The following is a 13,366-nucleotide window of genomic DNA, read 5'->3' as shown; positions in this document are numbered from 1 at the left end:
CAGATTCGCGATTGACACTCAGGAGGCTGACAAACTGTAGCCGCACATATGCACTTCACTCCCCACACATACCATCCCAGCCAACAAGCTGGCAGCAAGGAGAGCAGCTCCACGCTTCACCGATGCCGGGCTGGAGACCCTCCTGGACGCGGTGGAGGAGAGGCGGGTGACCCTGTACCCCAGCCCGGGACGTAGGCAGCCAGCCGCTGCTGTTCACCAGGCCTGGGTGCAAGTGGCAGAGGCCGTCAGCACCATGGGCAACACCGTCCGGACGGGCCAGCAGTGCCGTAAAAAACTGCACAACCTCCTCAGGGTGGCCTGGGTGAGTAGGCAGAACTGTGGCTCTGGCACTAACCCCCGTCTCACAAACCCGTAACCCGACCCCCTCCCAATCTGGAGGGCAGAAGACCGATGGGGCCCGTGTTGGTGACTCCCGCAGGGAAGGTGCCAGAATGCTGCAACACTTCAGACTGTCCCTGATGTATCTGGTGGGCAGTGGGCAGAACAGGGCGGCATCACGCCACCTGGTCCATTCAAGTCCAGTTGCTCCAGAAGACGGCTCCCAGGTCGCAGGGCGGGAGTCACAGTAGGCTGCCTCCACTCCTGCTTTACTGTTTGGAGATCCACCAGGACGTAGTATTAGTGCCCATTAGATCAGTAAGTTAAACACCAGTTAAGTGGCACGGGTGAAGGGCATAGATTAGCTATAGGAGCTAGGGCACATATCTGTATAAAAGGTGTCACATTAAACACCTGTTCACACTGTTACAACCTGCCTTGAACATAAAACATTCAGTGCAGAAGGAGGCTAGTCGGCCCATCGAGTCTGCACCGACCCACTTAAGCCCTCACTTCCACCCTATCCCCGTAACCCAATAACCCCTCCTAACCTTTTTGGACACTAAGAGCAATTTAGCATGGCCAATCCACCTAACCTGCACGTCGTTGGACTGTGGGGGGAAACCGGAGCACCCGGAGGAAACCCACGCACACACGGGGAGAACGTGCAGACTCCGCACAGTCAGTGACCCAGCGGGGAATCGAACCTGGGACCCTGGCGCTGTGAAGCCACAGTGCTAGCCACTTGTGCCACTGTGCTGCCCCTTGGTGCTCTGTCAGATGGGTGTGAGGAGTGGGCTGGTCTGAGCTGGTCGACATATGGGTGTCACGGTGGCACAGTGGTTAGCACAGGACCAGGGAACCGGGTTCAGTTCAAGCCGTAGGTCACTGTCTGTGTGGAATTTGTACTTTCTCCACATGTCTACTTGGGTTTCCCCCGGGTGCTCCGATTTCCTGTCATAATTCAAAAATGTGCAGGTTAGGTGGATTAGCCATTATAAATTGCCCCTTAATTTCCAAAAGGTCAGGTGGGGTTACTGGGATAGGCTGGGGGTGTGGGCCTAGACAGGGTGCTCTTTCAGAGGATTGGTGCAGAACGATGGGCCAAATGGCCTCCTTCTGCACTGTAGTGATTCTATGCTAGCAATTAAATTATTCTCATTTGCTCTTATTCTCTTTTTTAGATTTCCCTCTGCACTTTTTGTATTTAGCTTGGTTCTGTATTGTATTACAAGCCCGACATTTTTTATAAGTTTTAGACTTTCCACATTGAGCACAATCAATACAAATTGTGCCAAATTTGTGCTGGTTTTACAAAGTATTTTTCTTCAAGTCTCTGTTCAAAGCCACTTTGCCGAAAGTTAAACCTTCCATGAGCCAATGGGCAGCATTTTAGTGTATAATCTTTTCAAAAATGAATTACCTTTTTTCAAAAAAACCTCAATAGATTTCTCAGCCGCAAATAAATGAGATAGAGCAGACCACTTGGGTTTTGAAACCATGAGCAGAACATTAAAAAAAACCAACCCGCTTGCACTAGGGGATCGGTGTCATGACAGTTGTGTTGTGAAACACATTTTTCTGTGGCTGTTTAACTCAGCCATGGATTTGGCATCTGCTTCTGAATTTCACATTGAATTACAGGGAGACGCGGTGATGTAGTGGTATTGTGGCTAGCCTAGTAATCCAAAGACCCAGGCTTGTGCTCCAGAACTTTCCGCACCCCTAGCCAAGCTGTTCCAGTACAGCAACAATACTGGCATCTACCCAGCAAGGTGGAAAATTGCCCAGGTGTGTCCTGTACACAAGAAACAGGACAAATGCAACCCAGCCAATTACTGCCCTATCAGGCAGCTGTCCATCATCAGAAAAGTGACGGAAGGAGTTATCGACAGTGCTCTTACTCAGCAATTACCTGCTCACGATCACTCAGCTCTTGACCTTGTCACAGCCTTGGTTCAAACATGGACAAAAGAGCTGAATGCCAAAGGTGAGGTGAGTGACTGCCCTTGACATCAATGCAGCATTTGACTGAGTATGGCATCAAGGAGCCCTAGCTAAACTGAAGTCAATGGGAATCAGGAGGAAAACTCTCTGCTGGTAGGAGTCATACCTGGCATAAAGGAAGATGCCTGTGGTGATTTAAGGTCAATCATCTCAGCTCCAGACATTCCTGCAGGAGTTCCTCAGGTTAGTGCCCTAGGCCCAACCATCTTCAGCTGCTTCATCAATGATCTCCCTTCCATCATAAGGTCAGAAGTGGGGATCTTTGCAGATGACTGCACAATGTTTAGCACCATTCCCGACTCTTCAGATAATGAAGCAGTCCGTGTCCAAATGCAGCAAGACCTGGACAATATCCAGGCTTGGGCTGACAAGTGGCAAGTTACATTCACGCCAGACAAGTGCCGGGCAATGACCATCTCCTCCAAGAGAAGATCTAACCATCGTCCCTTGACATTCAATGGCATTACCATCGCTGAATCCCCCACAGTCGACATCCTGGGGCTTACCATTGATCAGAAACTGAACTGGAGTAGTCACATTAATACTGTGGCTACCAGGGCAGGTCAAAAGCTAGGAATCCCATGGCGAGTAACTCACCTCCTTGCCCCCCCCCCCCAAAGCCTGTCCACCACCTAAAAGGCACAAGTCATGAGTGTAATGGAATACTCTCCACTTGCCTGGATGAGCGCAGCTCAAACAACACTCAAGAAGCTCAACACCATCCTGGACAAAGCAGCCTGCTCGATTGCTCCACCTTCCACAAACATTCAAACCCTCCACCACCGATGAAGATTGGCAGCCATGTGTACCATCTATAAGGTGCTCTGCAGTAATTTGCCAAGGTTCCTTAGACAGCACCTTCAAAATAAACGACCACTAACATCTAGAAGGACAAGAGAAGCTGATAGCTGGAAACCCCATCACCTGGAGGTTCCCCTCCAAGTTAATCACCATCTTGACTTGGAGATATATCGCCATTCCTTCACTGGCGCAGGGGCAAAATCCTGGAATGCCTTTCCTAACAGCACTGTGGGTATACCTACACCTTAGAGACTGCAACGGTTCAAGAAATCAGCTCACCGCCACCTTCTGAAGGGCAACTAGGGATGGGCAATAAATGCTGGCCGAACCAGCGACACCCACATCCCGTAAATGAATTTTCATCACCCAGATCTTTCAATTGAAGGAATGTTTATTGAAAGGCACCCTGGCAGGATTCAAAATGGTTTCATGGCCAATCGCTCATTAAGAATATGTCAACCAGAGGAATGGATGCACAGCCTTGGAAGTCTTTCCCTGTCACGCCATTCTGAGTTCCTTGGTGCTTCCTTAAAGTTTACGATATGAGGACCTACAGAGAAGTATTATTTCCCCATAGACAGAAGGAAGAAGCCAGCCTCAGAACCGAAATTTGACTGAGTGGCAGGAGTATGATTCCTCACAGCTAGAATTAATGCAAATGAGATTTGATGACCTCGTGAAGGCGGGAAAGGTGAGTGGCATCCACCATGCAGGTGCCAACCTCCAGACTCTTAAATAGTCAGCCTTTCCTTGAACAGAGCATCTTGCAGCGCTACTCATTCTCCCTCCAAGCATGTCCTCACCCCCACCCCCCACCCCCATCTGAACAGCTCTCTTTCACCATCTCATCATTTTTATTGCCGTCCCACGTCTATCCTTTGTGGTGACCCTCCACAAATATTGTCATTCTCTCCTCTCCGCACTCATAACCCCCCAATTTCAGGAGAGAGTGCAGAACTCTAGAGATAGACAGACAGCTGTGATTATATCGCCAGTGGTAGACACCTTAATCACTGCTGATAAAGAGGTGGCTTTGGAGATTGGCAGTGAGATTTGGAGTGGCAAAGTGCATGACCTTGGTGATGGAGAGTTGGATGTTCTTCCTGGTGACAGAATTAGATAACATACTGCCACATGGCACACAACAGCCACTCATGTTGAATTACTGTCACCATTAACTTCAATATGAATATGTGCACAATACTGATTTGGAATCTTTTTGCTTTGTCAGTTCTAATTCATGTTATTAATTTCCTACATTCTTTCAAGCAGTTGTTGTGCAGGAGGAGGCCGAAGGGTTCTTAGAACAGGTCACTCACTCTGAGAGAGCACCATCTCACGACTCATGTACCTCAGTGAGGAACAGCAAAAATACTTTCCATTTCTTGGTTCGCATGGAAGTGTAGGTGAGCCATGACAGAAGATGGAGAAAGGATACTTGTAAGTGAAGACTTTGCTCAAGGTGCTCCTGCTTCCCATCCCTCCCCAACCCCTTCAATCACAGCCGCCATGCAGCCTCCTGCCCCAGTGATCAAGTCTGGCCCTGCACAGCTGTTAGTGGCTTTAGGGCTTTGCAGAGTCTTGCAGGCCCTAAAGGCCAGAGGTTGGCAGCCATAGGCATCCCATCTGTCAGAGCAAGGAATCAAGCAGTCTGCCTTCAGCTCTGCTGATCCATAAAGGTAGTATCATCTTGAAGTATTAGGAAAATGTTTTCATTGCCCCCAGGGGATTTACCTGGGTGATCATAAAAATGTAGTATATTGTAATGTGTTGCAAAGTGAATTGGAATCATACCCTTTATTTCAAGACATTGCCCAACAAGGGATGTGAATGGGTTGAAGGGATTTCTGACTGAGAGAATGTTATGTGTTGTAGGGCACATGTGGGTTCAGCATTATTGTGCCAAAAGGTTTCACACACTCAGTTATCTGAACTTTGCCTGGATGGGTCCATTGCAGGATTCTGTGACACCCAGGTGAGTAGCTACAGGTACCCTGGACACATCAGGGGGCACACACCTCCTCGGAGGGTGCAAAATAATCCTCACCTTCCTACTCCTGCAGCTCCAGTCCTTCTGCAAAGCCATGTCGTGCAAGGCACAGCAAACCATTACCATTCTGGAAACCTTGTCTCGTGTTTATTAAAGAGATCCCCAGATCGACTGGGCACATGAATCACAACTGAGCTGGTTTTCTCACTCTGTAAGCAGTGCTCTAGTGACTTCAATTGTACCTTTTCTCAGTATCAATGATATGACTCTGCATCGATATCATCAGCCACTTCCTTAAACGGCAGACCTGGTGTCCAAGTGGCCTCACGCTGACTCAGTTTGGAAGTATAAAGATCTATAGGAGAGAAGGCTGAAGTAGAATGAAGCATTGATGGTAACTTCCAGGGTATCTTACAGAGATATGCACAAAAACCTTCTGCATATCTATTATGTAGCAGCTGAACATTGATTTAGTGGAATTCATTTTAATTCACTGATAGTCCTTGGTGATCTGAAGGTGCCTTGGTTGCCACATATGCTGGTGCCAGGTGACTCCCTGGACCTGTGAGAATCCAGCATTGCAACTAACATGAGAGCCCAATGGTTCTCATGATTCTCATCTGTATTTAAGTGGGCGCAAGTGATGGCCCTGGGTAACATGTGAGGAAATTTGTATTTCTGGGATTATTTTGCTGGGTTTTCCATGTGGAGGTCGAGGACTACAATTCCCAGCATACACAGGGGTTCCAGAATATGGCAGGGAGCCAGGCTATGCATGCTTGGTTTCTGGCATTCTCCTGCGGCTGCAGGGGGTGAGGTGTGGTGTCTGCATGGTAGTGTGAAAATAGGTTTGTTATATTACTCTTTGGTAATATCTCGTTACTCTTTGCTTCGTAATCCAGAATGGTCTGATGGTGTGATTATAAAGAAACCACCAATCTCTAATTTAAAGCAAAACTGATTTAATGAATAACGATTAAATAACATCGAGTTTGCACACTCCACAGAACTATAACTATTAATAAAGTAACCTATGTTTAAGTAACAACTAATTGAACTACACGTGCTACCTCTATCTAGTCTTAACTATGCTGTGATCTATCTCTCTCTGCTGCTAACAATTAACTAATTAGTACCCAAAATTCCCTGAGTTCTTCTATTTATACTGGGAACTCATGGTGCCCTCTAGACTTTGTATTACACAGAGAAGTAATAATTAACCCTTTACTTGTCTACATATACATTTCATTACAAAGCCAACATGACAGGTCAGTTAGAAGCAGACAGAAAAGTGAGTCGGCCCCATGAAGCTGAAGTGGTGCTGTTAGTTCTGTGCTGTTTAGGGGTTGGAGCGCAGAGAGGTCGTGGGAGCCAATGATAGCACGTCACAGCTAAGATTTGGGCTCAGGCGCAGAAGCAGTATTTGCCTGGTGCAGCTGAGATTTGGGATTTAGGTGCAGGGGCAGGGTTTGCTTGGTACAGCTGAGATTTGGGCTCAGGCACAGGGGCAGGGTTTACCTGGTGCAGCTGAGATTTGGGCTCAGGCACAGGGGCAGGATTTGCCTGGTGCAGCTGAGATTTGGGATTTAGGCACAAGGGCAGGATTTGCCTGGTGCAGCTGAGATTTGGGATTTAGGCACGGGGCAGGATTTGCCTGGTGCAGCTGAGATTTGGGCTCAGGCACAGGGGCAGGGTTTGCCTGGTGCATCTGAGATTTGGGATTTAGGCACAGGGGCAGGATTTGCCTGGTGCATCTGAGATTTGGAATTTAGGACGGGGCAGGGTTTGCCTGGTGCAGCTGAGATTTGGGATTTAGGCACGGGGCAGGATTTGCCTGGTGCAGCTGAGATTTGGGATTTAGGCGCAGGGGCAGGATTTGCCTGGTGCAGCTGAGATTTGGGATTTAGGCTCAGGGGCAGGATTTGCCTGGTGCATCTGAGATTTGGGATTTAGGACGGGGCAGGATTTGCCTGGTGCAGCTGAGATTTGGGATTTAGGCATGGGGCAGGATTTGCCTGGTGCAGCAGAGATTTGGGATTCTGGCACAACGGCAGGATTTGCCTGGTGCAGCTGAGATTTGGGCTCAGGCACAGGAGCAGGATTTGCCAGGTGCATCCGAGATTTGGGATTCAGGCACAAGGGCAGGATTTGGCTGGTGCAGCTGAGATTTGGGCTCTGGCACAGGAGCAGGATTTGCCTCGTGCAGCTGAGATTTGGGCTCAGGCACAGGGGCAGGATTTGCCTGGTGCAGCTGAGATTTGGGATTTAGGCGCAGGGGCAGGGTTTGCCTGGTGCAGCTGAGATTTGGGCTCAGGCACAGGGGCGGAATTTGCCTGGTGCAGCTGAGATTTGGGCTCAGGCACAGGGGCAGGATTTGCCTGGTGCAGCTGAGATTTGGGATTTAGGCACGGGGCAGGATTCGCCTGGTGCAGCTGAGATTTGGGATTTAGGCACGGGGCAGGATTTGCCTGGTGCAGCTGAGATTTGGGCTCAGGCATAGGGGAAGGGTTTGCCCGGTGCATCTGAGATTTGGGATTTAGGCACAGGGGCAGGATTTGCCTGGTGCATCTGAGATTTGGAATTTAGGATGGGGCAGGATTTGCCTGGTGCAGCTGAGATTTGGGATTTAGGCGCAGGGGCAGGATTTGCCTGGTGCAGCTGAGATTTGGGATTTAGGCACAGGGGCAGGATTTCCCTGGTGCAGCTGAGATTTGGGATTTAGGCACGGGGCAGGATTTGCCTGGTGCAGCTGAGATTTGGGATTTAGGCGCAGGGGCAGGATTTGCCTGGTGCAGCTGAGATTTGGGATTTAGGCACAGGGGCAGGATTTGCCTGGTGCATCTGAGATTTTGGATTTAGGACGGGGCAGGATTTGCCTGGTGCAGCTGAGATTTGGGATTTAGGCACGGGGCAGGATTTGCCTGGTGCAGCTGAGATTTGGGCTCAGGCACAGGGGCAGGATTTGCCTGGTGCAGCTGAGATTTGGGCTCAGGCACAGGGGCAGGATTTGCCTGGTGCAGCTGAGATTTGGGATTTAGGCACGGGGCAGGATTTGCCTGGTGCAGCTGAGATTTGGGATTTAGGCACGGGGCAGGATTTGCCTGGTGCAGCTGAGATTTGGGCTCAGGCACAGGGGCAGGATTTGCCTGGTGCAGCTGAGATTTGGGCTCAGGCACAGGGGCAGTATTTGCCTGGTGCAGCTGAGATTTGGGATTCAGGCACAAGGGCAGGATTTCCTGGTGCAGCTGAGATTTGGGATCAGGCACAGTAGCAGGATTTGCCTGGTGCAGCTGAGATTTGGGCTCAGGCACAGGGGCAGTATTTGCCTGGTGCAGCTGAGATTTGGAATTTAGGACGGGGCAGGGTTTGCCTGGTGCAGCTGAGATTTGGGATTTAGGCACGGGGCAGAATTTGCCTGGTGCAGCTGAGATTTGGGATTGAGGCGCAGGGGCAGGATTTGCCTGGTGCAGCTGAGATTTGGGATTTAGGCTCAGGGTCAGGATTTGCCTGGTGCATCTGAGATTTGGGATTTAGGACGGGGCAGGATTTGCCTGGTGCAGCTGAGATTTGGGATTTAGGCACGGGGCAGGATTTGCCTGGTGCAGCAGAGATTTGGGATTCTGGCACAAGGGCAGGATTTGCCTGGTGCAGCTGAGATTTGGGCTCAGGCACAGGAGCAGGATTTGCCAGGTGCATCTGAGATTTGGGATTCAGGCACATGGGCAGGATTTGCCTGGTACAGCTGAGATTTGGGCTCAGGCACAGGAGCAGGATTTGCCTGGTGCAGCTGAGATTTGGGCTCAGGCACAGGGGCAGGGTTTGCCTGGTGCAGCTAAGATTTGGGCTCAGGCACAGGGGCAGGGTTTGCCTGGTGCAGCTGAGATTTGGGCTCAGGCACAGGGGTGGAATTTGCCTGGTGCAGCTGAGATTTGGGCTCAGGCACAGGGGCAGGATTTGCCTGGTGCAGCTGAGATTTGGGATTTAGGCACGTGGCAGGATTTGCCTGGTGCAGCTGAGATTTGGGATTTAGGCACAGGGGCAGGATTTGCCTGGTGCAGCTGAGATTTGGGATTTAGGCACGGGGCAGGATTTGCCTGGTGCAGCTGAGATTTGGGATTTAGGCGCAGGGGCAGGATTTGCCTGGTGCAGCTGAGATTTGGGATTTAGGCACAGGGGCAGGATTTGCCTGGTGCAGCTGAGATTTGGGATTGAGGCACGGGGCAGGATTTGCCTGGTGCAGCTGAGATTTGGGATTTAGGCGCAGGGGCAGGATTTGCCTGGTGCAGCTGAGATTTGGGATTTAGGCACAGGGGCAGGATTTGCCTGGTGCATCTGAGATTTGGGATTTAGGACGGGGCAGGATTTGCCTGGTGCAGCTGAGATTTGGGATTTAGGCACGGGGCAGGATTTGCCTGGTGCAGCTGAGATTTGGGCTCAGGCCCAGGGGCAGGATTTGCCTGGTGCAGCTGAGATTTGGGCTCAGGCGCAGGGGCAGTATTTGCCTGGTGCAGCTGAGATTTGGGATTTAGGCGCTGGGGCAGGGTTTGCCTGGTGCAGCTGAGATTTGGGCTCAGGCACAGGGGTGGAATTTGCCTGGTGCAGCTGAGATTTGGGCTCAGGCACAGGGGCAGGATTTGCCTGGTGCTTCTGAGATTTGGGATTTAGGCACGGGGCAGGATTTGCCTGGTGCAGCTGAGATTTGGGATTTAGGCACGGGGCAGGATTTGCCTGTTGCAGCTGAGATTTGGGCTCAGGCACAGGGGCAGGGTTTGCCTGGCGCATCTGAGATTTGGGATTTAGGCACAGGGGCAGGATTTGCCTGGTGCATCTGAGATTTGGAATTTAGGACGGGGCAGGATTTGCCTGGTGCAACTGAGATTTGGGATTTAGGCACGGGGCAGGATTTGCCTGGTGCAGCTGAGATTTGGGAATTAGGCGCAGGGGCAGGATTTGCCTGGTGCAGCTGAGATTTGGGATTTAGGCACAGGGGCAGGATTTGCCTGGTGCAGCTGAGATTTGGGATTTAGGCACGGGGCAGGATTTGCCTGGTGCAGCTGAGATTTGGGATTTAGGCGCAGGGACAGGATTTGCCTGATGCAGCTGAGATTTGGGATTTAGGCACAGGGGCAGGATTTGCCTGGTGCATCTGAGATTTGGGATTTAGGACGGGGCAGGATTTGCCTGGTGCAGTTGAGATTTGGGATTCAGGCACGGGGCAGGATTTGCCTGGTGCAGCTGAGATTTGGGCTCAGGCACAGGGGCAGGATTTACCTGGTGCAGCTGAGATTTGGGCTCAGGCACAGGGGCAGGATTTTCCTGGTGCAGCTGAGATTTGGGATTTAGGCACGGGGCAGGATTTGCCTGGTGCAGCTGAGATTTGGGATTTAGGCACGGGGCAGGATTTGCCTGGTGCAGCTGAGATTTGGGCTCAGGCACAGGGGCAGGATTTGCCTGGTGCAGCTGAGATTTGGGCTCAGGCACAGGGGCAGGATTTGCCTGGTGCAGCTGAGATTTGGGATTCAGGCACAAGGGCAGGATTTGCCTGGTGCAGCTGAGATTTGGGCTCAGGCACAGGAGCAGGATTTGCCTGGTGCAGCTGAGATTTGGGCTCAGGCACAGGGGCAGTATTTGCCTGGTGCCGCTGAGATTTGGGATTTAGGCGCAGGGGCAGGGTTTGCCTGGCACAGCTGAGATTTGGGATTTAGGCGCAGGGGCAGGATTTGCCTGGTGCAGCTGAGATTTGGGCTCAGGCACAGGGGCAGAATTTGCCTGGTGCAGCTGAGATTTGGGCTCAGGCACAGGTGCAGGATTTGCCTGGTACACCTGAGATTTGGGCTCAGGCACAGCGGCAGGATTTGCCTGGTGCAGCTGAGATTTCGGCTCAGGCACAGGGGCAGGATTTGCCTGGTGCAGCTGAGATTTGGGATTTAGGCACGGGGCAGGATTTGCCTGGTGCAGCTGAGATTTGGGATTTAGGCACGGGGCAGGATTTGCCTGGTGCAGCTGAGATTTGGGCTCAGGCACAGGGGCAGGATTTGCCTGGTGCAGCTGAGATTTGGGCTCAGGCACAGGGGCAGTATTTGCCTGGTGCAGCTGAGATTTGGGATTCAGGCACAAGGGCAGGATTTCCTGGTGCAGCTGAGATTTGGGATCAGGCACAGGAGCAGGATTTGCCTGGTGCAGCTGAGATTTGGGCTCAGGCACAGGGGCAGTATTTGCCTGGTGCAGCTGAGATTTGGAATTTAGGACGGGGCAGGGTTTGCCTGGTGCAGCTGAGATTTGGGATTTAGGCACGGGGCAGAATTTGCCTGGTGCAGCTGAGATTTGGGATTGAGGCGCAGGGGCAGGATTTGCCTGGTGCAGCTGAGATTTGGGATTTAGGCTCAGGGTCAGGATTTGCCTGGTGCATCTGTGATTTGGGATTTAGGACGGGGCAGGATTTGCCTGGTGCAGCTGAGATTTGGGATTTAGGCACGGGGCAGGATTTGCCTGGTGCAGCAGAGATTTGGGATTCTGGCACAAGGGCAGGATTTGCCTGGTGCAGCTGAGATTTGGGCTCAGGCACAGGAGCAGGATTTGCCAGGTGCATCTGAGATTTGGGATTCAGGCACATGGGCAGGATTTGCCTGGTGCAGCTGAGATTTGGGCTCAGGCACAGGAGCAGGATTTGTCTGGTGCAGCTGAGATTTGGGCTCAGGCACAGGGGCAGGGTTTGCCTGGTGCAGCTAAGATTTGGGCTCAGGAACAGGGGCAGTATTTGCCTGGTGCAGCTGAGATTTGGGATTTAGGCGTCGGGGCAGGGTTTGCCTGGTGCAGCTGAGATTTGGGCTCAGGCACAGGGGTGGAATTTGCCTGGTGCAGCTGAGATTTGGGCTCAGGCACAGGGGCAGGATTTGGCTGGTGCAGCTGAGATTTGGGATTTAGGCACGTGGCAGGATTTGCCTGGTGCAGCTGAGATTTGGGATTTAGGCACAGGGGCAGGATTTGCCTGGTGCAGCTGAGATTTGGGATTTAGGCACGGGGCAGGATTTGCCTGGTGCAGCTGAGATTTGGGATTTAGGCGCAGGGGCAGGATTTGCCTGGTGCAGCTGAGATTTGGGATTTAGGCACAGGGGCAGGATTTGCCTGGTGCAGCTGAGATTTGGGCTCAGGCCCAGGGGCAGGATTTGCCTGGTGCAGCTGAGATTTGGGCTCAGGCGCAGGGGCAGTATTAGCCTGGTGCAGCTGAGATTTGGGATTTAGGCGCAGGGGCAGGGTTTGCCTGGTGCAGCTGAGATTTGGGCTCAGGCACAGGGGCAGGATTTGCCTGGTGCTTCTGAGATTTGGGATTTAGGCACGGGGCAGGATTTGCCTGGTGCAGCTGAGATTTGGGATTTAGGCACGGGGCAGGATTTGCCTGTTGCAGCTGAGATTTGGGCTCAGGCACAGGGGCAGGGTTTGCCTGGTGCATCTGAGATTTGGGATTCAGGCACATGGGCAGGATTTGCCTGGTGCAGCTGAGATTTGGGCTCAGGCACAGGAGCAGGATTTGTCTGGTGCAGCTGAGATTTGGGCTCAGGCACAGGGGCAGGGTTTGCCTGGTGCAGCTAAGATTTGGGCTCAGGCACAGGGGCAGTATTTGCCTGGTGCAGCTGAGATTTGGGATTTAGGCGTCGGGGCAGGGTTTGCCTGGTGCAGCTGAGATTTGGGCTCAGGCACAGGGGTGGAATTTGCCTGGTGCAGCTGAGATTTGGGCTCAGGCACAGGTGCAGGATTTGCCTGGTGCAGCTGAGATTTGGGATTTAGGCACGTGGCAGGATTTGCCTGGTGCAGCTGAGATTTGGGATTTAGGCACAGGGGCAGGATTTGCCTGGTGCAGCTGAGATTTGGGATTTAGGCACGGGGCAGGATTTGCCTGGTGCAGCTGAGATTTGGGATTTAGGCGCAGGGGCAGGATTTGCCTGGTGCAGCTGAGATTTGGGATTTAGGCACAGGGGCAGGATTTGCCTGGTGCAGCTGAGATTTGGGCTCAGGCCCAGGGGCAGGATTTGCCTGGTGCAGCTGAGATTTGGGCTCAGGCGCAGGGGCAGTATTAGCCTGGTGCAGCTGAGATTTGGGATTTAGGCGCAGAGGCAGGGTTTGCCTGGTGCAGCTGAGATTTGGGCTCAGGCACAGGGGCAGGATTTGCCTGGTGCTTCTGAGATTTGGGATTTAGGCACGGGGCAGGATTTGCCTGGTGCAGCTGAGATT

Source organism: Scyliorhinus torazame, chromosome 1, assembly GCF_047496885.1.
Source record: "Scyliorhinus torazame isolate Kashiwa2021f chromosome 1, sScyTor2.1, whole genome shotgun sequence".
Classification (NCBI taxonomy): Eukaryota; Metazoa; Chordata; class Chondrichthyes; order Carcharhiniformes; family Scyliorhinidae; genus Scyliorhinus; species Scyliorhinus torazame.
The sequence above is the reverse complement of the archived record's forward strand: the minus strand, read 5'-3'. Positions refer to the sequence as shown.